The sequence below is a fragment of the Thermobia domestica genome, unplaced genomic scaffold (assembly GCF_964235325.1).
Source record: "Thermobia domestica unplaced genomic scaffold, izTheDome1.hap1.1 HAP1_SCAFFOLD_246, whole genome shotgun sequence".
NCBI lineage: Eukaryota > Metazoa > Arthropoda > Insecta > Zygentoma > Lepismatidae > Thermobia > Thermobia domestica.
In genome coordinates, this window is record NW_027655965.1 from 137,813 (window position 1) to 165,202 (window position 27,390).

Genomic DNA, 27,390 nt, shown 5'->3' on the forward strand with positions numbered 1-27,390 from the left:
ATGGGCTAATTAGTTGCTCTAATCTCAATTTTTGGGCTCCTACTCTTCAGTGGGAAATCGGAATCAAAATGAGCGAGTCTTGCTCGACATCAAGCTAGAACCACCCATACTGTTACGGTTACAATGGTCCGATTGAAAAAATTCAAACGCCAGATGTATGGGCTATTTATGGGCTAATTGATGCTGTAATTCCGAGTTTGGGGCTGCTACCGTTTAGCAGGAATTCTTTATCAAATTGTAAGATTTGGCCTAACTTCTAGCAATAAACCTAGGGCTATAATACTCCAATGAAAAGAATCAAAACGTCGGAATTATGGGTTATTTGCATGCTAAATTGTTGCTCTAATGTCGAGTCTTTTTCTTCTATCGTTAGCAAGAAATCTCATGCAAGATTGATATTGATTTTTAGATAAGGCGGTATGATACTTTCAAAGTTGCAGTGAGAAAACATCGATGTTTATTAACTGAAAATTGATTTATTTGCACTCTCCGCAAATGTAAATCTATATCTCTACTAGTAAATCCATGAATTCTTTTTTCACGTGTTTATCTTCATTATGTTTGGAAGTAAGTAGTGTGTATATATAGAATTTATATAGTGAAATATCTGAATACCACTCATTCTAGCTTTGGAACTTCTTGTATAAATTAACAGACAAATTCTGACCAAAGCATATATTAACTAATAAATAATAGCGTTACAGTTTCGGCAAGTTAACTTTGCCTTCATCAGACACATTATGAAATACAATTTCTAAGATTACAGCTTATATACTTCTTAAAATGAGAGGAGGTCATTCCATGAACCAATCATATTCGTCCTTTCCTTTAACAATTTTTAATTAATACATATGCAACTTTTAATGATCAATTTTCACTTAAGAGCTAAACTTTTAATTGGCACACCTGTGTATGAATAACTTTCACTTAAACAGCACAGGGACGACGTTCGATTGAAGAGAGATAGTAACGCTATATATAAACATGTAAGGGAGACAGGACATGAAATAGACTGGGAAGGCGTAGAGGGGCTGGAAAAGGAGAAAAGAAGCATTATAAGAAAATGGAAAGAGGCAGAATGGATAAGAAAGGAAGGAAGCGAGAAACTTATGAATTGGAATAGCGGACTGAATATACATGATGCATGGAGAAAGATATTGGATAAAACAGAGAAGAAAGAAGAGGTAAAAACAGGTGTATTGAACAGCGAATAGACAATTAAAAGTTTATGTTTTTCAAAAGTGAAAGTTATTCATACACAGGTGTACCAATTAAAAGTTTAGCTCTTAAGTGAAAGTTGATCATTAAAAGTTGCATATGTATTAATTAAAAATTGTTAAAGGAAAGGACGAATATGATTGGTTCATGGAATGACCTCCTCTCATTTTAAGAAGTATATAAGCTGTAATCTTAGAAATTGTATTTCATAATGTGTCTGATGAAGGCAAAGTTAACTTGCCGAAACTGTAACGCTATTATTTATTAGTTAATATATGCTTTGGTCAGAATTTGTCTGTTAAGTGAAATATCATTATTTTTTAAATAAATTTTTTGTGCAAAAGAAATGCCTCTTCGCCGTTGCTGGGGGCACAGTGGCACAGAGGTAGAGCGTTTACCGATTGTGCGTCTGATCCCTGGTTCGATCCCAGATCGCGCCAAGTGATCTTTGTGGTTGACAAACACCATGTGTTTAGGTTTTATCGGGGCTCTCCCATTTCCTCCCACTTTATTCATAATGAATATAATGAACACAAAAACGTGAAAAGACAATTCATGGATTTACTAGTAGAGATATATATTTGCATTCGCTGAGAATGCAAATAAATCAATTTTCAGTTAATAGACATCGACGTTTCCACACTGCAACTTTGAAATTATCATTCCATGTTATCTAGAAATCAATACCAATCTTGCATGAGATTTCATGCGAACGATAAGAACCAAAATCGACAATAGAGCAACTAACCAGCACACAAATAACCCATAATTCCGGCATTTTAATTATTTGATCGGAGTATTATAGCACTGAGTTTGTAGCTAGAAGTTAAGCCAAATCCCACAACTTGATGAATAATTCCTGCTAAACGGTAACACCCCCAAACTCGGAATTAGAGCAATAATTAGCCCATAAATAGCCCATAATTCTGGCGTTTTAATTTTTTCGATCGGACCATTGTAACCATATGGGGGGTTCTAGCCTGATATCAAGCTAGACTCGCCCATTTTGAATTCGATTTCTCGCTAAACAGTAGGAGCCCAAAAATTGGGATTAGAGCAACTAATTAGCCCATAAATAGCCCATAATTCTGAGATATGTTCCGGTCGTTTTAGTGTTGGTGGTTGGTCTAACTTGACATGCGTCCAAAAAAAAAATCAACATTGTCTTCTCACGTGACTTTTGAAAACGCAATTTTTTTCACATTCGGACGACTTGGGGACTTCCAAGTAGCACTTAAAAGTTTTATTTGCGAGTCGTACTTGAAGCATGAAGTATCGTCAGCAGTTACAATCGATTTCAGGAATGTTCTGTTCCATCCGGCTGTTTTAATCAGATCCTTGCAATGTTCAACGCGAGCAATTAAGGTGTGCGGAACAAATCGAGCACAGACTTTTCGTTTCTTTAAAGCCTTTGGTAAAATTTCGTGAACCATGTCTTTTGTTGTATTTAATTCCTCCGCCATCCATCTCACAGTCAAATTCGCATCGTATACGATCATTTCTCGCACTTGTTCCGCCAGATTTTTGTTTTCCGGTCTGCCTGATTTTGGGTCGTCTTCCAAGGACTCACGACCGTCCCAAAATCGCGTATACCTCTCGAACACACGTATACGAGATAAACACTGATCGCCATACACTTGTTTCATCATTTCCAATATTTGTGTAAATGATTTACGTACCTTGAAACAAAATTTAATATTGGCTTTTTGCTCCATCGTGTTTTTGTAACAAGGTGATACCAGATACACTCACTTTTCTTGCTATAACTTGACACTGTTAATCGGTTCTCATGATTGCAGTTTTGTTGAGCAGATAAGTTGCTTCAATAGATGAAGTTAGTGGTTATCTGTAAAGAAAAAGTTCCGTTACCTTTTCTTCATATTGTATATATTAAGTTACGAAGTTTGGGGGAGGTCCGGACCTGGTAGACCGTCCGTAAGTGCGCCCTTGCAGTGTATTGTCTGTCTTTCTAAAGTTACATGTTTTAAATTGGTGACTTTGGGGAATGAAATATGATAATTTAACATTTTCCTAACTCTCCGTCGTAAAGATGGGGTGTATGACTTATAGTTGTAACTACTAGATAACTCGACGGGTTAGAAAGCAAAAAAGCAAAAACAATCAATAATATAATAGTAAAATCATATAATAGCAATATTATATCCCAACTCATTAGAAATGTGCTAAAAATATAGCGAAAGCTATTTGAGGTGATGAGGTGCAATACACCCCATCGTTCAGTGGCGTTGCGCGAACCTACCTTTATAACGGAGGGTTAGTTCTGGGGTAAAATGTTTTATGTAAATTTTTGTCTAATCATCTGTAAACAAACAAAATGCAAGTATGATTAAGACTATTTCATTTGTGGTACTGTATTATTGTGTGTGTGAAGACGTACTAAAGGAACTTAATGAAGGACGACAGATCATGAAGATAATAGGAAAAAGAAGAAACAATATGCTTGGCCATCTTATTCGGCAATCCGATTGGATCATCCTGTGGATAGTGCGAAAGGAAAAAGGAAAACGAGGAAGACCAAGGAATCTAGATACAGTTACGACCTTATCAAAGTATTAAAAAAGCTCTCGTAAGGGAGAGAAAAGTTTTAAAATTTCCATGTTGCCCACCAATCTATGGTCGAGGCAAGAAAGAAGAGAACACTGTATTATATAAAAAAATAATCTTTTTTATTACTTTTATAATTAATTTTCGTTATTAGATACTGAATTATAACATGAATTTGGGTATACTTTTTATGTAGAATAATGAAAATGACCTACTTCGTTTTATGAAAATTTATTGTACGGTATTATAAGAATTGGAACATTTGCATTCTGAAGTATGTCTGGTAACATAAAATATGACCAATATTAGGGAGTTTTTTTCTAGTGCTATTGCACTGCTAATATTTCACTTACTGTATAAGTTTTGATCGTTCATATATTCTATTATGTTATAAAAATCTATTTTTTTCTACTAGTCTCTACTGTCTATGTTTCTTTTCATTTTCTTCCACTGTCAGACATCATATTATAGTAATTTTTCTTTCATCCTTTTTACTGTAAGCTGAAAATTAAGCAAAATTCTGATAATGTTGCATTCATTTTTCAATACTGTTAGCGTTTCAAGCGTTTCAAATAAAGAAACGTAGCAAAACCAAATCCAATTGTTGGAGCAATGGAAGGCATGTAGTAACAATATTGTTTTACTTAATGTAAGTCATGGAGTCCTTTTCCTTTCCAAATACCTCATACTTAAAAACTAATTAGCGTTTAGATGTCAAATGGTGATGATTCTTATGCTGCAAATGCATAACAGAATGCAACTGTAATCAGAATAAAATACTATTTCTAATGCAATTGTAAGTGAACTGTTGGCAGACGTAATTGTTTTTGCAGGGTAGGGGGAGAAAAAATTAAATGAAGATAAAATATCGTTAAACTGCTTTTGATTCAATAGTACATTCTTGAGCTGAAAAACGCTGACTAAGATAGCAAATTTACCGATGTTGATAATTGTTTCTAGTTTGATTTGAGTTTAGCGTCACTTTCAGCAGCAAGACTATATGAGACGTGGACATATAGCTTAACGTTGAATCCGAACCACATAAGTTCCCGCCGGGAATCGAACACGAGCATCCCGCGCCAAAGGCTGTTGCTCATTGTTATTAACTATCCTCACGTATTAAGTTGAACTATCCGATTCTTATTGTAGGCACTATTATTGGAAGTGACACGTTTTCTTAAAGGCGTCAAACGCATAGCCCTAAATCCAGGCGCACACCCAGAAATTTTGTTGGGAGGGGTTCAAAGTTTTCGGGTCAAATACACGAGGCACTATATCTAGCATTGAGTCGGTGTTATTATAAAATCCTAAAGACAATAAGTAATTTTTAAATGTTGGTACCCAAATTCTTATATAAAAAAATATGTAACTTCATGCAGAGGTGTTCATTCTCGCAAGGATGACCCTCTTGAGACCATCCTCACCCTCAAATTTCTTTGCCCACAATGACGCGAGTGTGGGGTTACACGAGGGCGAGGACAAGCTTCGAGAGGGAGGGCGAGATTGCACGAGGGAGAGGACAAATTCCCAACACCAGGACATGGGCGAGAAAGGGCCCCTTCGCCGTGGCCCCAGACAACTTCCTTCGCGAGGGGGAGGGTGAACGAGTGTGAGGGCCACTGCGAGGAGGGGAATACGCAAGGACGAAGTCAATTTTCCGTACCCCAAACAGAGTGAGGGCAATGAATAAATTTCCTCGCGAGGGAAAGAGTCAACTGCACTGCGAGGACGGAGAAATGTCGCAGTAGGCCTACATCATCTATGGGTACATGTTTTTTATAAGAAAAGAGATACTACAAATGAAATGTATGAAAAAATCTTTAGGTTACAAAAATATTTTCTACATGTTTAGGAATATTTTCTATAGGAATAAGTATAGCTTAATTTAGAAACTTCAATTATAACCCAATTCTAAATAACGTCCGTATGCCTTTATTTATTGAGTAGTAATTCTGGACCATGTGTGATGAAGAGCACTAATTAAGCCAACTACCTATTTTGAAATAATCTTTAGAAAGAGTGAAGTTGGACCAATCATCTTAATAATCAATATATCTCCAGAATAAATTGAGCACTAATTCTGAGACCATGTGGCATGAAGAGCATTATTAATCACTAATTCGTGACATGAAAATTTTTGATTTCTTTCGAAGTATTTTGGGCCAATTCATATTTTCCCCAAAAATACATATGCTCCGTATGCAATTAAGCACTAATTACCTATATCGTTTAAATTGAATTTTGAAACAACTTTTAGAAAGCGTGAAGTTGGCCCTACCATCCTAAATTATCAATATATCTCGAGAATAAATTGAGCACTAATTCTGGGACCATGCGGGATTGAAAGAACTAATTAAGCACTAATTCGTGACATGAAAATTTTTAATTTCTTTCGAAGTGGTTGGGCCAACTCACATTTACCCCAAAAATACATATGCCCCGAATACCCTTATTTATTGAGCACTAATTTTGGGACCATGTGGGATGAAGAGCACTAATTAAGCACTAATTACCTATACCGTTTAATTTGAATTTTGAAACTACTTTTAGAAAGCGTGAAGTTGGCCCAACCATCTTAATAATCAATATATCTCGAGAATAAATTGAGCACTAATTCTGGGACCATGCGGTATTGAAAGCACTAATTAAGCACTAATTCGTAACATGAAAATTTTTAATTTCTTTCGAAGTGGTTGGGCCAACTCACATTTACCCCAAAAATACATATGCCCCGTGTACCCTTATTTATTGAGCACTAATTCTAGGACCATGTGGGATGACGAGCACTAATTAAGCACTAATTACCTATACCGTTTAATTTGAATTTTGAAACAACTTTTAGAAAGCGTGAAGTTGGCCCAACCATCCTAAATTATCAATATATCTCGAGAATAAATTCAGCACTAATTCTGGGACCATGCGGGATTGAAAGCACTAATTAAGCACTAATTCGTGACATGAAAATTTTTAATTTCTTTCGAAGTGGTTGGGCCAACTCACATTTACCCCAAAAATACATATGCCCCGTATACCCTTATTTATTGAGCACTAATTCTGGGACCATGTGGGATGAAGGGTACTAATTAAGCACTAATTACCTATACCGTTTAATTTGAGTTTTGAAACAACTTTTAGAAAGCATGAAGTTGGCCCAACCATCTTATTAATCAATATATCTCGAAAACCTATTGAGCACTAATTCTGCGGTCTTGAGCACTAATTAGCACTAATTAAGCACTAAATCTTGACATAAATTTTATTGTATTTCTACGATGTGATTGGGCCAACTTCACGCGACTCTAAAATCCTCCTATCTTTTGAGATCCACTTTTACCCCTGAGCTTAACAACAACTGAAAGTATGTTACTACGCAAAAGGGGGTGGGTACCCCAGTGGTGTTCGAGGGTACATGAAATACCTCATTTTTGCATTTTTGAATATTTTGAAAATGGTATGGCGTTTGCGTACTAGATGATACAATTTCGAAACATAATTACTGAGGTCTAATAACAGCCTCAAAAGTAGTTTCAATCCAAAACACAACACAACACACACACACACACACACACACACACACACACAAACATATCTCTCTATCTATTTCCAATATGTCTTCTATGTCTTTAAGAAGTTTTTAAAAAACGTTACAAATGTGTGTTTACCAAAAACTGCTAGTCTGTACTTAATGGTTACCGAAATATGGGGAAATAAATAGCGTTACAATAAGTATGTAGGGTTTGCGTATTAGACGATACAATTCTGAAAAAATTACTGACAAGGAACGGACATGAACGTGTCATCCGGACATCCAAATCAAACCTAGTCCATTCGATAAACGTAACAAAGATATGTTCATGCACAAAGAAATTAGGTGCCATGGACAATGGAGTAAGTCCTTGGGGTCCATTAATCCTGTTAGTATAAAGAAAAACGTAGTTTCGTAGTGAAATAGCTATTGCATCAACACTGTTCATTGGAAAGTCAGGGTTTATAGTTCATTCTCTTCAGCATGAAACGAGCTTTCCGGAGGTGCTATGTATTGAAGCCCATAATGCACTTAAACAGAGAAAAATGGGAGAATGTCGGGAAAATTCTTTCCAGAAATCCCTCCCATCAACTTTATACCGCTTTGGAGTGACCACGGGTAAAAGCACACAATCCAAATATATTTCGAAAAATACTATAGGGGATTGAAAATGTGTGTACCAAGTTTTGTATTGATAGACGGAATAGGTGTAACGGGAAAACGTGTATTAGTATACAAGCTTTTCCCCCATATTTATTACGTCTATCAATACAAAAATTGGTACACGCGTTTCTTATCCCCCATAGTATTTTTCGAGATATACTTGGATTGTGTGCTCTTACCCGAGGCCTCTCCAGAGGGGACAAGTTTGATGGGAGGGATTTCTGAAGAAAAGTTCCCGATATTCTCCCAATTTTCTCTTTTTAAGTACAATAGCACCACTGGAAAGCTTGTTTCATGCTGAAGATAATGAACTATAATCCTCGACTTTCCAATGAACAGTGTTGATGCAATAGCTATTTCACTGCAAGAACACGATTTTCTTTATACTAACATGATTAGTGGGATCCAGGGACTTACTCTGTTGTCCATGGTACCTAATTTTTTGTGCATGAACATATCTTTTTTTTATGTTTATCGAACGGGTGAATATTATGTGATATGATACACACATAAATTTAGTAGTGAATGTAATATTTTATTCTATTTATAGAAGAAAAAGGAAACATCCTCTTGGTATACCTAATTTCCCGGGTTACTTATTTCCCCCATTCTGATTTTCTCGAACATTTACCTTTCTTTATAACTAAACGATGTAAATATTCCTTTTCGTAATATCAAAAGTCCCATTATGTTGACATCCGTGAAAGTTGGTGTGTAACGCCAGTTTTGCTTATCAGCCCCCTTAGTTTTTGTGTTACTGACGCTGGCCGACTTGAATTACAACTAACAACGGTCGAAACGCATGATAGGAGAAATAAAAGAAAGCTACAATTAAGAAAAAGAAAAGAGAGAGTATAAAAGAAAGAAAAAAAGAACACAGTTCTTACATGGAATGAAATTTGATAAATACATTATTACTTCTGAACAAAGAGCATAAGAAAATGGAAAATCAATGAAGTTATTGGAAATGGTAAGAAGGATTATATTGTTGTACGTGGAATACAAAAATTAAGAAATTTATTTGGTGGAGGGCTTGAGCCTGATAGCCCCCTAAATACGTCACTGAACACTTATAATCGAAAACATTCCTTTGGGGTTTGCAGTCCTATGTGGTTCGTGAAACTCTTATTGACTTAACTGAATAATATGAAAGATATTATAGGCCGTGTGCAGAGTCATTTTAACACGTGATTAGAGCCATACTAAAGAGTTCGACTAACATAAGATTCCTGTAGTAGTCAGCCCTTTAGTATGACGCTAATCATACCTCAAAATGACTCCGTATAAGGCGATATGCGTTGATTGAAAACTGCTAGTCAAAATATACAACGGCTACAGACAAACCATTAAATAGAAACAACATAGACGTATGACGTATGCATACTAGACGGTACAATTTCGGAGAATTAATTACTGAAACCTAAGAACAACACACTTCTGGTCAAAAAAAAATCTACACTCCTATGGGTTTTGGGCTTACCATGGGGTTCGTACAATTACTAATTTATAGTACATATTTCCGAAACATGTCATAACAAAGTTTTGAAGAAGTTGCAGACATATGTCCAACCACAATGTCTAACAGATATCAAGATATTTTTAAATAAAGAGTGTCACTATACAATTATATGGTTTTCGTGTTAAATGATAAAATTTTTGAAAATTTATGAAAAGTTAATAAGCACTTCAGAAGCAATTTCATCCTAAAGTAATTTGGTAATTAGGTACTCCCATGAGGTTCTAGAATATCATGGGGTCAGTTAAAATTAAATGTTAAAAGCTTTTGAAAATATATTTTTCCATTTTTAAAGAGTGTTAGAAATATGGTTTTACTCAAACCGTTCAGGTGGTGCACCAAACGGCTAGAGAAACTTCGTAAACTAGATGTTAGAATTTCAGAAATAATTGTGTTCAACAAAAAATTAAATATGATAGTACTCCTATGACTTAAGTAAGTACCTCAGTACAATTTCTATCAAAAGACTAGTTCATTTCTAAGTTTATCGGCCATTTTCAAGAGTACATCGAGCAGTGTAAAACAGTGAAAATTCCGTGCTAATATCTAATGGCATGAGTGTTTACTATGAGAAGAAATTTTTACCACGCTTCTATATGTAACATAACAGACAATTTAATGGGCATTCTGCAGTTAAGTGTGATCATATTTCAAAGCGCTAAGTGAGTTCTCCAGTATAGTTTCTACGAAGAAAAAAAAAACTACTTGAGCATGGAACTTCTTCATGGAAGTTTAAAGAATACAGTACAACCCCTCAAATCCGAACTAATTGGGGCTGAAGCCTGTTCGAATTTCGGGGGGTTCGGATTACCCGGGAAATAATATTACGTACTTATTCCGTCAATGAATTGGCGGTAAAACAACGACTGAGGTTAGACAGGGTGGCCCAGTGGTCGAAAGGGCAGTGACCTTGACTGGCGGGTGTACACTCATGTCCAAAATGATTGTCGCGTATCTATAACTGTCTTCTTGTAAGAATATAATTAGATAATGATTTTGAATAAGCATTAAGTCTAAAAATGTTGAAACCTTAAGAAAAAACTAATTTTGTGTGATTAAATCTATATTTTTTTTTTTTTCATTTTCCAGCTGTAGTTATTTTTTTTTCTCCTGAGAACGTGTTCGGATTTGCCGGGTTTTCGGATTTCCGGGGTTCGGATTTGAGGGGTTGTACTGTACATGGGAGCTCTGTAACGCAGTACAACCTCTATCTCAATATCTCACATAGTAAGCGAGAAATTAGGAATTATATTTTTGGTGACGTCATAGAGACTCTTATGGATTTGGACTTTTGGGTTTATGCTGTAAGAAGGAGAAATTATATGTGCCTTAATTGAGAGTCTGGAGGGAGTTCTGGAGTTGCTTGTGGTCTTACTCCTGTGGGTTTAAGTGAGTACCCCAATAATACACACAATATTACTTCAGTTTAAATTTTTTTCATGCAGCTTAAAGATTACACAAGGCTGTGTTAAACTGTGAAAATTCCATGTCAATATTGGGGCTTGGTGCATCAGTGGTTGAGCACTTAACTCTGGTACTGGGGTCCCTGGTTCGATCTCTGGTCAAGTGGACAACTTCGTGTCCGTGGGTTTTTTGGGAGTACTCCCTTTTCCATCCACCCACCAATTCTTCCATCATCATTCACTTGCATTAATCATCGTCTTCCTTAACCTAAAGGGATGATCGTGGGATGTAATACTGAAATTTTTCACTTCATTTCTTCCTATCTAATACAGTAGCGATATATTAGGATTTCTATTTTTGATGACATCATAAATAAAAGGACCTTATAAAGTTGGACTTTCGGGTCTATACTATAAGAAGAAGAAATTAAAATGTATTTACCTTAATCGACATTAAGGTGGAAATTTTGCAGTTGATTATAATCGTACCCACTGTTAGTTAAGCGATTATCCCACTATAATTTATACGAAAAGAATACTTCAGGTTTAAATTTCGCCCAATTGGTTTCAGGATCCTAAAGAGTACACAGAGCTGTGTTAAACAGTGAAAACTCCATGTCAATGTCTAATACAGTAGGCGAGATATTGGGAATTATATTTTTGATAACTTCATAAATATAAGGATGAGATCACGGGTTTTGGTGATGTCCTTGGTTCGCGCACCTGAAGGATGACCGGAAAGAGACTGATCTTCAATGGTCACTTGAAATTTTCAAACCGAGGAAACCATTCGTACATTTGCGTTTTAATGAGAGCATGTTATTTGTAAGCTCTTTGCATCTTCACAAAGGTTTCTGCTGCGATTTTGCCGAGTAAAAAACAAAATTTCATAGCCGCACGTTGTTCATGAGCATCTGCTATATCTTCATGTCGCGAGCATTGATAAAAATTTTAAGGAAAATCTTGAAACGGAAAATTTTCTTGAAAATTTTCCAGAAAATTTTCCGATTCATAAAAACATACATCATTTATTCCTACATCGTTGTTTAACCATAAAATGTATTGGTAATAAATAATGATATAAGGTGGAAAATTTTCTGCTATAATTTTCTGGAAAATTTTCTGTTCTGAACAAATATCAGTGATCAAGTAGCAATTCCTCATTAATCATACAATTGATTGAATTCATGTATAGAATTGTTAACAATTGAAAGATCGTTTAAAGAATCTGAAAATTTTCATGGCTCAATTTCCTGTACTATGTAGGAACAAGTGAAGCAATTTGTCATAAACAGAAAAGTTGTCTGTCCTGTACGGAAAAAATGAAATACTTATTATGAGTCTGAAAATTTTCATTATTTTGAAGCAAAAAGTAAAACAACTTTTGTGAATCGGAAAGTTTTATTGCTCTGTAGAAACAAGTGGAAAAATTTTTCATAAGCCGGACAATTTGGATATTATGTATAGTGATATTAGGTTGAAAATTTTCAACTATATTTAACTGCGCGTTGATATATAAATTGAATTCCTGAAGAGGAAAGTTAGACAGCAACAAAATATAATTTCCCAATTAGCTTTCGGGAACCGGAAAATTTTCTAATATTTCAAGTTGGGAAGTAAAAATTTACATAGTGTTTTCTCTCTCTCTCTCTCTCTCTCTCTCTCTCTCTTTCTCTCTCTCTCTCTCTGTGAACTCCTTCGTGGCTAAGCGGTTAGCATGTGCGCCTTTGGCATGGGAGATCAGGGTTCGATTCCCGGCGGGGGCTCACGTGGTTCGGATTCCACGTTAATCGGTAGGTCCCGTCTTATATAGCATCGCTACTGAAAAGGACGTTAAACTCAAAATCAACTCAATTTTTTCTTTCTCTCTCTCTCTCTTCCTGTATGTGTATGTGCGCAAGAGAACAAATATTCCATTCCATTATTTGAAATATAACAAGAAATCGAAAAGAAACTTTTGTGAATTTATCAATTATTTCAAAAAGAGATGTATTATTTCAATTATTTACACTATTTCCTCACATATAGGCTTGCCTACGTAATGAAATAACAACATAAAAGTTCCTTATGAAGATTATTTTTGTATCAGAAAATAAGAAGTTCTTTGATTTTATTGTGTTTAACACTTGTAAATTATAATTTCAGTATTGGAGTTTTGTATAATCAACATCTTAGAGTAGATATTTGTATTGTAAAAATACCATTATTATGTATAAAAATATATTAGAACTAATAACTATTCGATAGAACAAGTACATGTGTAACAAAAAAAGAAATATATTTTTTATTTTGTAAATAGAAATTACTTGTAGCTTTTAGAACGCAGCGCTAACGCTAATAGTGCAGCTTTTTACGTTTATTATTTTATTGGAAGAACGGCTGCACAAATCAGCTTCCTTATTAGTTATATTTCTCTTTCTCTTCTGAATGAATATGTGAATAAATAAATGTTTATTTCCAGAAAATGGTCAGTATTTGTTTTCATAAGTTACTTAAACTAGAATTTTGAATAGTCAAAAATTTACAGTAGGCACTTTATATTACCTCTACTTATTTATATATGTTGCAAGTATGTAGATCCAGAAAAGTTGTAAAGTTATGAGAAAACTTTGTCTTAGGCGTAGTAAACTGACGAAATATGATTTTGTGAAATCAAAGGTGAATTATGTGAGAACGTATTGAAGTTTTTGAAACATTTTTGAAACTTCGTGAAACTTTTTTTATACAATATTTATTACCAATAAATTTTACGGCTAAACAACGACGTAGGAATAAGTGGAGTATGTTTTTATAAATCAGAAAATTTTCATCACTGGTAATAAATTTAAATTTTAAATAATGGAATGGGATATTTGTACTGTACGAACTCGATGTATGTTCCTTGCACTTTACACACGCACACACAGACAGAGAGTTCAGTTGAGTTGATTTTGAGTTCAACGTCCTTTTCAGCAGCGAGGCTATATAAGACGAGACCTATTAATAAACGTGGAATCCGAACCAAGTGACCTCCCTCAGGGAATCGAACCCAGATCTCCCATATTAAAGGCGTATATAGTAACTGCTTAGCCACGAAGGAAGGAAAGAGCCAGACAGAGAGAGAAACACTATGTAAATTTTTGCTCACCCAACTTCAAATATTAGAACATTTTCCGGTTCCCGAAAGCTAACTGGAAAATTATAATTTGTTAGTGTCTAACTTTCCTCTTCAGGAATTCAATTTTATTGCTCAATGTGCAGTTAAATATAGTGGAAAATTTTCCACCTAGCATCACTATAACATAATATCCAAAATGTTTTATGAAAAGTGTTTTCCACTTGTTTCTACATCGTAATGAAAATTTTCCGATCCATAAAAATTCCTTTCACTTCTTTCTACAGAGCAATAAACTATCCGATTGACAAAAAGTTGTTTTACTTTTTGCTTCAAAATGAAAATTTTCCGACTCATAAAAAGTTCAATTTTTCCATACACGACAGAAAATATTTCGATTCCTGAAAAATTATTTCTGTTGTTTCTACATAGTACTGAAAATTGTCTGAGCCATGAAAATTTTCAGATCCTTTAAACTATCTTTCACTTTTTAACATATCTATACATGAATTCAAACAATTTTATGATTAATGAGGAATTGTTACTTGTTTACTGATATTTTTAGAACGGCGTTCTGGTGTTAAAACTTTCAAAGGTCAAAATACTGTCAGGGTTTATGTGAATATTTTAGATTATAACGTGCAATTTCATGGTATTAGAATGGTGTTAAAACTTTCAAAGGACAAAATACTATTAGTGTTTATGTGATTTTTTTTTTGGTTACCAGGTACCTCTGTACACATTTTGTTAGTGACAATGTTACAGTCTTGCAAGATGGTAACAGAACAACCAACACAGTACGGCGTAGCTTTATTCACAGGCGCCCGGGACGAATTTTAATGTTGCCGCCCATTAAAAGTCATGCGTTCTCCCATCTCGCTCCCATTTTAATTCTACCCGCTAAATTAATTATCAACCTAGGGCTAAGTAGGTATATACAGCTAGTTAAATGTATTGACCTTTGGCATATACCAAAATAACTTACACTGTACTTATAAACGTAAAATTTACAATAGTTGCAAACTAATTTTCTGCGCTTTTCGAGCAGGAAACTCTAAAATTCCGAACATCAAAATCAATTCCATCTGCCAATTCTCTTTCGAACGATAAAATTCTCAGTTTAGTTGACTTCGCCTGGCTCATGGAAGGTATTAAGTAATCCTTACTTAGCTTTACTTGATGTACCTAATGACAATTATTCTGAATTAGCGCTCACAACTAGCAAAGCTAATTTTCATCGTCAAAAATTTCGCAACATTATTACAATATTTGGAAATGAATTACCAAGGTTTAACTGTAAGATAAATTGGAAATGTTCAAGAGAAACCCTGTCCATAATAGAAGTATCTCTTTGTTCTGATTCCGCAATGAAGTTCTGCAAACACTTCCTCTCTAATTCAAATTTTTAATTGTTAACATCATAAGGTGACGGTACATTATCTAATTTACACAATCAGCACAACCATGAGCACTCAAACCTTTTGTTTGCGAATACAATTGTATCATTAATATCTCCAAGCCCCAACTCCACAGCTCGAGATAACACAAGAATCCGTTGCATAAAGCAATAAGGCGGCCTTATGACGATTTACGTTGCATTTGTTCAAAACTGTCCAACGCTTCTAGAATTTGAGGAAGTGACTCCTCATCACCTTAACTGCACCGTGCTGTGCACTCTAGCAAGTTTCAATTAAGAGCTTCAAATGTTGTTCTGTAACAGCAGTAACAGAAGCCCATCTGTGGGTTGATGAGAGGAAACAAACAAAAGCATGCTCAATTTTCCAAAAATGTGACAGAATCAACCAGGATGGTGACAACTTGTACACTGGCCAGATTCAAGGAGGCTAGATTTAGGGTTCATCTCTTTGATGCGTTATTGGACTCCTATATGTACATCCACCATCACAACAACATAGTCGTAAGATTATCCTTTACAGTCCTAACTGCCCAATCCACCTTTACTAATCTTCTCCAGAGTGAATGTCGTAAAAAGTTCTGCATTTTTCCCTTCATTTCAATTAAATCGATGAAAGAATCCACAACTTCCAGTTTTTCGCCAACCATTTTCATATGCCGAATAGCTTGACTAATTTTGTCCTTGTGGCAAATGTCGGACATATTTTCAAAAATGACGGATAAGTATTCTACATTTATAACTTGCTGAATAATATTGCTCAGCAATTGTTCCCCCCCCCTCTTCCGTCTTGTGCTGATAGATTCAATCTGAATGCCAGTGACATGTGGAAAAACCTGTCATATTCCTGTGCACCATGAGCTTTTTAAGGTGCTCACGCATTATCGGATTGCGTTTTCCTAGCGGACTGACAACATCCAAAACGTTTTTCCTGTTTCCGAAACTGACCCTCTCTTCAACACTTTCCTGATGTCCTTGAAATGCTAGGTTCTGAGTTACCTGATTACGTGAAAAAATAGATTGTCACTTTCTCTCTTCAGTTTCAATAATATTTTGTTCTTTATTGCCATTGTATTTTGTCCGTTGATTTGAATTTCCAAAGTTTTCTATCGCTCAAAGCTATCGAGAAGCTCTGCACTGCACTCAAGGTCAGCCACTTATGAATTTAACTTCCACCACTTATTCAAGCCGTCTACCGAGATAAACGCAGATTTGATGGTGCTTTACGGGTGATAATAATTACATGCAGTAGAAAACGCAGGATAGGATTTTGTTTTCATGATGGAGAGTTACCCATCCATGACTGCAGAATTTTATCTTCATTTGGCAAAATACAGTAAAACCAATGCGGAGTCTATTTTCTCGTTTTATCTTTTGATTGAACCTTCTCGAGAGCATCGGTAAAATCGCAATCCATATGTTGAACTGCACTGAAACATTGACAGGAGTAGCATCCTGAAGTTATCGTCAATTGCAGTTGCCCATTACCCACATCTTTAAGTCAACGATAGGTTCTTCAGCAAGTTTATTTTCTAAGTCATCTGAGCGTGAACGGTTTCCTTGAGATGTGAGTTCCGAGAGCAACTCTTTCAGATTCATTAAAACGTCACTTGAACATTCTTTTTCTTCACTAGCACGAATTTCACCTCCCAAATTCTCAACATCGGTCGCACGTCTATTGTCAGTAGTCACGTTAGCACTCCCACTAGCACTAGGAAGGTAGGACGCTGGCTTTGACTCAGAGTCGGCTTTAGGTTTAGTGAGGCCCCAAGCTGTTGAAGGTAATAGGGCCCTTTATGTGTCCAGATGAACATAAGCATCCTACATACATAAATGAAGAAACTAGAGATAATTTAGGAAGCAGACTTGCAGAACGAGCCCCATTAATTACACAGCAGGAAGCACTGTTGCTACGTATATATAAATTTTATTTTTTAAATTTCTTATACTTTGGAAACGTATATCCAATTTCGTCTTTAGATATTGGGCCCTCAAGAAAGCGGTGCCGTAAACTATAGCTTGTTTAGCTCATACGTAAATCCGGCACTGCTTTGACTACTTCCAGTTTTAAAGAAAAATACTTCAATAATGCACCTTAGTTAAGCTTTTAACTTTTCTGCTTTTCCTTCTGTTTCTTTCGGTAATGAGTTCTACTTTCTTGCTTTCGTTTTAACTAAAAATATGACAATATCATTAATGTTACATAGGATATAAGTTTGTAATTATTTAATTAAGACATTACTGTTCCCTGGCTTAAGATTTAATAACGTAAGTAAATGTAGTTTTGGTTGAAGAGTAAATGCGAGTGATCACTCCATCAAATGTGTAAATGCCATTACTCAAGTTATTCAGTTGTTTTATTAATAACCATGAATTTATTAACTACAGAGTGTATCAAAAGGACTTTACAGCTTTGAAAACTCATATTGATTTTTTTTTTATTTAGCACACCTAAAGAGGTTCAATATGCCTTCCATTGGGGATGTGGATACATTTCATCCTCACTTGTTCTACAACGTCTTCAAATGTACGAGGAGAACCTGAAGATTTGTTGTGTCTTACCGAACATTAGGGATTGCCACAAAGTTCTCCGAAAACCCGGTTCCAGAACCGGATCTTAGGAACCGGTTCCAGATCTGGATCCAAAAACCTGGTCCCAGACCCGGACCTTAGGAACCGGGGTTCCAGGTCTGGATCCAAAAACCCGGTCCCAGACCCGGATCTTAGGAACCGGTTCCAGACCTAGATCCAAAAACCCGGTTCCAGAACCAGATCTTAGGAACCGGTTCCAGACCTGAATCCGATGAACCGGTTCCGGAACTGGATCTTCTTGAACCGGGTCCGTTCAGAACCGAAAACCGGTTCCACCAGGAACCGGTTTTGGCCATGCCTACCGAACAATCAGTTTCAATAAAACATTTCTTCCACTGATAAATAGTAGGCCTACTAGGGAGGATCTTTACCTTATTTTGTACGAAAATTACGTTGCACAGTTGTAGCAGACTTGGATTCTTCAAACTAAAACACTCAGCTAGCACGCTCGGGACCAGTAAATGCAGCCATCTTTGTTGCCTCTGCCGCTGTCGCTTGTGGTTACTTGTTTCTGAAAGAGTGTATTACATGAGTAATAACGTGATGTATTTTGTTACAAAATGACACAAAAACCATGTCTGTAAGATAAATGCATAAATCGATCAATATAAGTGTCCAAAAATTGTAAAGTTCTTTTTGATGCACACTGTACAAATATAAATACGTTTAATAACTGCAAATTCACGTTTAACGATCAATACTTACAACATTCAACTACAGTCACCATTAGAGCTGAAACTGGGTTCTAGAACTTCTAAATTGACAAGTGAGATTTACGTGCAGGAATTAGGAACGTTTAGTTGTACCAAACTAGATGTGGGCTAACATGAATACTGCAGCAATCATGTCAAAAAAATCGACAAGTACACTGCATTTTCCGAGTGGTCACGGAAAACAGACTTGGAGAAAGGTTATTTAAACAGTTTAAAATAGAAGGAATCAGTTTCAACTGAGACATACATTTTATTATAGCAAATAACTTCAAAGAATAACATATACATATAACAATGAGAAAACCGATTCCTGGTGAAATTGCTCCGCAATCACGGGTTAATGTCGTTCGAAGTAATTTAACTTTCTTTAACCAATTCATTCAGAGTCCATTAATTTCGATTCAATTTAGAGGTTATTATGTTCAATATAATTCCAAATAGTTTACCAAATCTAATGTTATTAATTACATACACTATAGATCTAATAGGAGTCGGGGCCATTCCCAAGTGGGTGACCAATACTCACCTTAAAGTTGACCAAAAATATGAAAGAATAAAAAAAGAGATTTAAATTTAGATTTTGTGAATATTAATCACTCACTCACAATGCTCCCGTTTCCTTATACAAACCACTAATACAGTTCGTTTAACTTCTCATATTCACGACACTATTTCGAAACAATTTCACTACCACAAGATTTTACATGTTGACTTCGTGTAATTGCATGTTAACTTGGTGCATTACCTTTGCTTACTACATGGTTCGATAGGTCAATTTCTACCACGAAACTTAATAGGTGGCAGCACATTAACTATTCGCAATGTTCACCAATGTTTCCATCTCTTAATCGAAATCACAATCACTGACTTTTTTTTTTATGCTTCAATACTAACGAATGTACAGTCAGCGACAGTAGAAACTGGAGGTTGGATACACAAGAAATGATAGCTTTTTCCAGTAGCAGAATAGTTTCACTCGATGTCTGATAGTTGGACAACCAACATGACAGCAAACACGTGCCCGAAAACATAACATGCCAGGATATTCCTCCATTTGGAGGAAAAAGTATTACTATCTGAGAGCATCACTTAGAGAAACAACCACGAGATAAATCTGCAGAAAATCCATTCACTTTAAGATCAAAGAGATAGGAATTAATGCAAAGGAAACGAAAAGAATAATACGCATCATGCAGAGACCGAAAAAGTATGGAAAGCTAAACAAAATGAGAAAAGAAGGAAAGAGGGAAAGGAAAGAGCAAAAGACATGGGAATAAATTAAATTTTAACATTTAAGGATAAACAGTGTCCGTCTTTCCTCCTGCCCCCTGTATCCGTCCTGGTTTTTCTCCCTTCATAGGATAAATCTCATTCAGCATCAAATGCGAACATAATTTATAGTATTTAATTCTTTGAAAAAAAGTAACTCTATCCAGGCCGAGACTCGAACCCCGGACCCTTAGCATAACAGTCAGACGCTGTAACCACTTACCTACACATGCTATAGGAAATGTGTTTATAAACCAGCGATTACCATCGCTATCAAACGTCTTAAACCAGCCATTGTCGGGAGTTACCCCACTTACACTTGAAGTTTGATTTTTATTTACGGCCTTTAGCTATCTATGGATACAGGCCCCATGTTTTCATTAAAAGCATTTGTTCTGTAGATTAAAATCAAGAATAACTTAATCTATACTCTTACTTACTGTTGTCAATATATATATATATATATATATATATATATATATATATATATATAGAGAGAGAGAGAGAGAGAGAGAGAGAGAGAGAGAGAGAGAGAATTGTAGGTATATAAAAATCGGATTAATGGGGGTTAAAAGAGTGATTTCGTAACTGCGAAATGGGTGATCGCATCACTACTGACAATTGCATGTTCTGCCGTGGATAAGTCGGTAAGGTGTCTGCTTATTGAGTAGGCAACTCGAGTTCGAGTTTTGAGTACACCAATACTTTTTCCTTCAAAATACATTTCTATATTTTTATATATGTTATTAATAATTGCTTTCCTGCATTTTTGTAAATTATCTTAAATTAGTGAAGGTTCAGTAAAATCAAGGAGGTTAAAATACATATATATGATTGTTTTATCCGTATGTACAGTCCAGAGATGGAGCGGGTCGGGGGCCGCGGGTCAACAGAACGTGACCCACTGCAACCCCCCTCTCTGACTTAACAACGTATTACGACCCACAGACTCATTCTGCTCAGTGCATTGTAGACAGCTTCTGAACACTGGTGAATTTGTCTACTTTCAAGGCATCCTTTTTCTTTTCATTTGTTTCTATTGACAAAAGAACTTCAGGCAATTTTAGATATTGATATTTGCAGCTGTAATAATAGCAATAGGACTTATTTGAGACGCAGCCTGTGATTTCTTAGAGGAGCTAACTACTGGGGAAAATGTTTCAATCATGTGTAATATATGAATTATTATATAAAAAATTGAATGTAACTATGTGTGCATGATCATCATATCCAAATTGCAAAGTCAAATGAAATGATATTTGGTATATACTTAGGCCTCAATCTCAACTAGGAAGTTATCATAAATTCGGTATCGATTTCATTATATTACATATTCTAAGAGGGTCCGAATTTTTGCGAAAAATTTAGTATCTCACAAGCCGTTCAAGTTGGAGAGCTGATATTCAGTATATTAATTCTTTATCTAATATAAATAAAATAAAGAGTTTGTTTGTGTGTTTGTCTGTCTGTCTGTCCGTGTGCGGCCTGGGAACCAGACGAGTGGACCGAGAGTTACCAAAATTTTGGTCAGGGGTACCTAGCCCAGGCCCCAGATCAAGACGAAGTCGTTTTTTTAAATTTCGAACCAGGGGGTCTCAGTGGGCTTTTACCGGAACCGGCTTGGGAACCAGACAAATAGACCGAGAGTTACCAAATTTTAGTCACAAATACCTTGGTTCACGCTCCAGATCAGAGTTAAATGTTTTTCTCAAAATTCGAACCAGGGGGTCTCAGGGGGGCGTTTATCGGGACATGTAAAAGTAGTAGAAAATTTCCGATATTAGTGTCGAATTAATAGTTCTCGCGGTCGCTGAAATCAATGGTGAAACTCTGATCACATTAACTTCCAAATTCGCCTTATTCGAGCCGGGAGTCAGCGGGGAGGGGGGATACCGAAAAATTTAAAAGTAATCTAAAATGACCGATATTAGTGTCCTATCCATAGTTTTCGCGGTCATTGAGATCAATGGTGACACTTCCATTAGCGAAGATTTGCAAATTCAGCTACAATTGTATGCAAGCCGGGAGTCAGCGGGGAATACTGAGAAATGTAAAAATAATCCAAAATGACCGATTTTAGCGTCAGGTTCATAATTTTCGCAGTCGGTGAGATCAATGCTGACACTTTCATTAGCGATGATTTGCAAATTCAACTACCATTGTATGCGGGCAGGGAGTCAGCGGGGAGGGAGGGGACACGAAATGCCGAGACATGTAAAAATAATCCAAAATGACCGATATTAGAGTCAAATCCATAGTTTTCGCGGCCGCTGAGATCAATGGTGACACTTCCATTAGCGATGATTTGCAAATTCAGCTACATATGTATGCGGGCCGGAAGTCAGAGGGGGAATACTCAGGCATGTAAAAATAATCCAGAATGACCGATATTAGCGTCAATTCCATAATTTTCGCAGTCGGTGAGATCAATGGTGAGACTTTCATTAGCGATGACTTGCAAATTCAGCTACAATTGTATGCGGCCGGGAGTCAGCGGGGAGGGGGGATACCGAGACATTTTAAAGTAATCCAAAATGATCGATATTAGTGTCACATCCAAAGTTTTCGCGGTCACCGAAATGAATAGTAATACTTCCACAAGCGTTGACTTCCAAGTACTGGCCCCATGCGAAGAACGGGTATATTCAGCTGGTATATATATATATATATATACTTCTTTAGTTCTTTAATACCAATTATGTATGTACTTTGCCAGTACATGTCCCATAGCGTTAGTTTTTGTTGGAATATTTTATTCCCCCCACTCAGACTATGTTAACAAAATCGTAGTCGTAATTATTCGTACTAACTAACAAGAAGTAACTATAAAGTTATGTAGCTTCCTGTGTATTTATATAAAGTTATAAAGTTATCCTTTATATATAACCTTATATATAAATAGAAATCATATATAAAGTTTCCTCTTCTGGGGGGGCAAACGCCCCGATCCCTCCTGGATCCGCCCCTGATTCTACCTAGGTATTTGTTAAGGAAACCTTTCAAACAGTGATGATTTCAGGGTATTAACTGTTCGAGAATTTGAGACCTTGTCGACATAAATTTCCCCCTTCGTGGCCATATTTTCGATCATGCTCAAAGTGGACTAATAATGTTTTATCAGTTTTCTCTCATTCATATCTTGACCATTACCCGGGGAGAATCTTCTGAAATTATCAATGCTTATAATTAGTTTTTTATTACAAATCAAAGGATAATAATGAAATATTGAACATACTTAATATTTTGTTTTCAGCTTTGGATTTTAGATCTGCAATTCATATAATGTTCCTTTCTAATCGAATTTGAGAGAAAAGTAGTTGCCAAAGATTTATTCAAAGAAATGTTCTCAGTCCTCTGATGAAAATATGGACACACTTTTAAGAAAGAAAAAAAAAACAAATTGAATAATATCTACAGGGTTTGAACACATACACTTATGATTGATAGACTATTCACCCAAACCGCTCCACCAGTTCGTACGTTTTCACTGAGCTTCTTTAGACTTTTGTGTAAAGTAGTTTCCTGCTCCACATTTTTTTTGTTTATTTCGATATGACTATAAGTTTGTGGTGAATATTTGGGCGTTACAGGTGTTACAATGCATAAAAATCTTTTTCGTATAAACTACATTCAATTTTACGTCCTAATAACTTATATACAACAGGTTGAATCTGTGAAATGATTGGGGTTGGAGTGATCGTAAATGTTTTCATAGTTAGGAGCCTGGATATGAAAACCCGCTTAACGTGGGGATTTACTTTTGTGAATTTTTGTACATTTATTTATACACATCTATGGAAAATTTGATTTCTATAGTTATTTCAGGATTCTAGTTATTTATAAATATATGTTTGTTTATGAATGTATTTAGTACTTGGACTTTTAAGACTATAGATTACGTTTTGACGTTTAGACTTGGGACTTCTTGTTTGTATTTAGGTAGTTTATTTTGGGAATTTTTAGTTTTGGGGATTTTTATTTTGTAGTTAGAATATTATTATTACTTGGGTATAGATAATTAAATTATTAATTTTTGTTTTGACAGATGACTATTGTACTTTTACATTCATATATAGGAAAAAATATACGTTGCATTTGTTTGTAAATATACTGCTGGATGTGTGTAACGATTTCATTGAAGTTAAAAAGGTGAGGAAATCGGCAGTCAATTTAAAGTGTAAATAGCACTACTCATGTGATAGTGGATAGAATTGGAACTCGTGCGCTAGGCTGTGATTTGTCCGTAGCCGTCCGTATGTTCATAATTACGACTACGATAGAGAAGTGGACAGTCAAATTCTCAAGGTTCAGTATCTGAACCTGGGTCTTCATTTTAGTTTTCTACAAGTTATACATAGTCAGAAGTGAAAACATGGAAATGTATACAAATTCATGAGTATTATTTATCAATTATCGATGAAATGTTTTCTGTAACAATTTCATTCCGAAACTGGAAGAGAAACGTGAAAGGCAAGAATCTGTATGTTATTGCGGGAAGTTAAGTTTTGTATGAAATTTTGTGATAACAACGCTCAAGTTATTGCTATATGGATAGTAGAGTTATATAGCAATTTCTTCCAATATCTAGAGATTTATTCTATATTCTGTGATTGATCCAAAAATATGTTGAAGTTTATTAGTGGCAAATGCTATTCTGCTTTTCATGAATTTTGTGAATACGGCTATAGTGTATGTATTAGTCAAATTCTTGTGAGTATTGAGTATAAATGAATTGTGTTTAAAGTTGTTTCGAAGGTTCCTTATTAGCTTGTTTTTGGAACAAAACCATATATTTATTGTATAAAGTGTAATATTCGCTACGAAAGATGTTGTATTGATATGCGAAAAATATTGGTAAATGTTAACTTTCCTAATTGAATACTCTTTTATCTCAAAGTTATCCTATTAAGTTGATTGAAGATTATTGAAGTTTATCAAATAAAATAACTTTAATAGAATATTGAATATATTTGTGCTGATAATCAATGAATACACAATTATTAATTTTTTATATTTGTTGTAGGATCTATTTTGGAGTGATCAAATTGTTTATAAAATTATTTAAGTCAAATTTTATGTCCTGTTTCCTTAATGAAATTTACATATTATATCCGACGAACTTTATGTATTATTTCATTGCATAATTCAAATAGCCTATTGAGCGATTTACTCAGTTGATAGTATTAATGCTTCTGTTTCAGCTTATTTATTACACACACACACACACACACACACACACATATATATATATATATATATATATATATATATATATATATATATATTTCTTTAGTTATTTAAAACCAATTGTTTATGTACTTTACCAGTACTTGTCCCATAGCGTTAGTTTTTGTGGAAATATTTTATCTTCCACTCAGGCTACGTTACAAATCATAAATTCAGTTTTCCACAAAAACAGTATTGTTTTATTTTAATAATTACGAAAGATGGAAAGATTGGTCATTCATACTACGTGCACAATTGTGTGGGTCAGGGCTGAATGGGCTATGACTTTTCCTATAGGTGCCGTGAGAATGCTTTCTTCAGGGAAGGTTTTTAAACTAGCTATTTTATAAACTGACAATAGAAATTGAAATAACACATAATCATCTTGTCCATCACAAATAGGGATTTGTTTATATAAATTACTAAAGCTGTCTGAAGCAATGTCTACACTTACTTTATCTAAATTAGTATTAAAAAAAATAAATGAATTCTCTACACGTGAATCACCAGACACCAGTCCCGATAAACGCCCCCCTGAGACCCCCTGGTTCGAATTTTGAGAAAAACGTTTAACTCTGATCTGGAGCGTGAACCAAGGTATTTGTGACTAAAATTTGGTAACTCTCGGTCCACTCGTCTGGTTCCCAGGCCGTACACGGACAGACAGACAGACAAACACACAAACAAACTCTTTATTTTATTTATATTAGATAAAGAATTAATATACTGAATATCAGCTCTCCAACTTGAACGGCTTGTGAGATACTAAATTTTTCGCAAAAATTCGGACCCTCTTAGAATATGTAATATAATGAAATCGATACCGAATTTATGATAACTTCCTAGTTGAGATTGAGGCCTAAGTATATACCAAATATCATTTCATTTGACTTTGCAATTTGGATATGATGATCATGCACACATAGTTACATTCAATTTTATATATAATAATTCATATATTACACATTGAAACATTTTTCCCAGTAGTTAGCTCCTCTAAGAAATCACAGGCTGCGTCTCAAATAAGTCCTATTGCTATTATTACAGTTGCAAATATCAATATCTAAAATTGTCTGAAGTTCTTTTGTCAATAGAAACAAATGAAAAGAAAAAGGATGCCTTGAAAGTAGACAAATTCACCAGTGTTCAGAAGCTGTCTACAATGCACTGAGCAGAATGAGTCTGTGGGTCGTAATACGTTGTTAAGTCAGAGTGGGGGGGTTGCAGTGGGTCACGTTCTATTGACCCGCGGCCCCCCGACCCGCTCCATCTCTGGACTGTACATACGGATAAAACAATCATATATATGTATTTTAACCTTCTTGATTTTACTGAACCTTCACTAATTTAAGATAATTTACAAAAAATGCAGGAAAGCAATTATTAATAACATATATAAAAATATAGAAATGTATTTTGAAGGAAAAAGTATTGGTGTACTCAAGACTCGAACTCAAGTTGCCTACTCAATAAGCAGACACCTTACCGACTTATCCACGGCACAACATGCAATTTGTCGTTTCGAAGCTTTATTTCTAATGGGTGTATTACGTAACACCGCTACCAGATGTCAGTAGTGATGCGATCACCCATTTCGCAGTTACGAAATCACTCTTTTAACCCCCATTAATCCGATTTTTATATACCTACAATTCTCTCTCTCTCTCTCTCTCTCTATATATATATATATATATATATATATATATATATATATATATATATATATATATATATATATATATATATATATATATATATATATTGACAACAGTAAGTAAGAGTATAGATTAAGTTATTCTTGATTTTAATCTTGGGGCCTGTTGCCGTAGATAGCTAAAGGCCGTAAATAAAATTCAAACTTCAAGTGTAAGTGGGGTAACTCCCGACAATGGCTGATTTAAGACGTTTGATAGCGCGGGTAACGGCTGGTTTATAAACACACTTGGTTAGGGATGGGCACGAGCGAGTTCGAGAGTTTTTTTTTGAAACTTGATTCGACTCGAAACAGACATCTTTTAGCTCGACTCGAAAAATTTCTTCCAACTCGACTCGAATTTGGATCGAGTTTCGAGTCGAGTTGAGCCAAGTCGAGCCAAATCTTGTGTGTAGTTTCAAGTTCGTTTTTCACTTATTCTGCATAAACAATATAATTATTATCAATGTTGCTACTTCCACTACAACTTATTATTAT

The 27,390-nt window shown here is 35.3% G+C and overlaps 1 protein-coding gene across 1 annotated transcript in view; it reads left to right on the forward strand.

Moving 5' to 3' along the window:
- The window catches only part of LOC145676621 (dipeptidase 1-like), a gene marked incomplete at its 5' end in the record, with an annotated part of 261,116 nt that overhangs the window by 136,661 nt on the left and 97,065 nt on the right, over positions 1-27,390 (forward strand). The window lies entirely within an intron of this gene.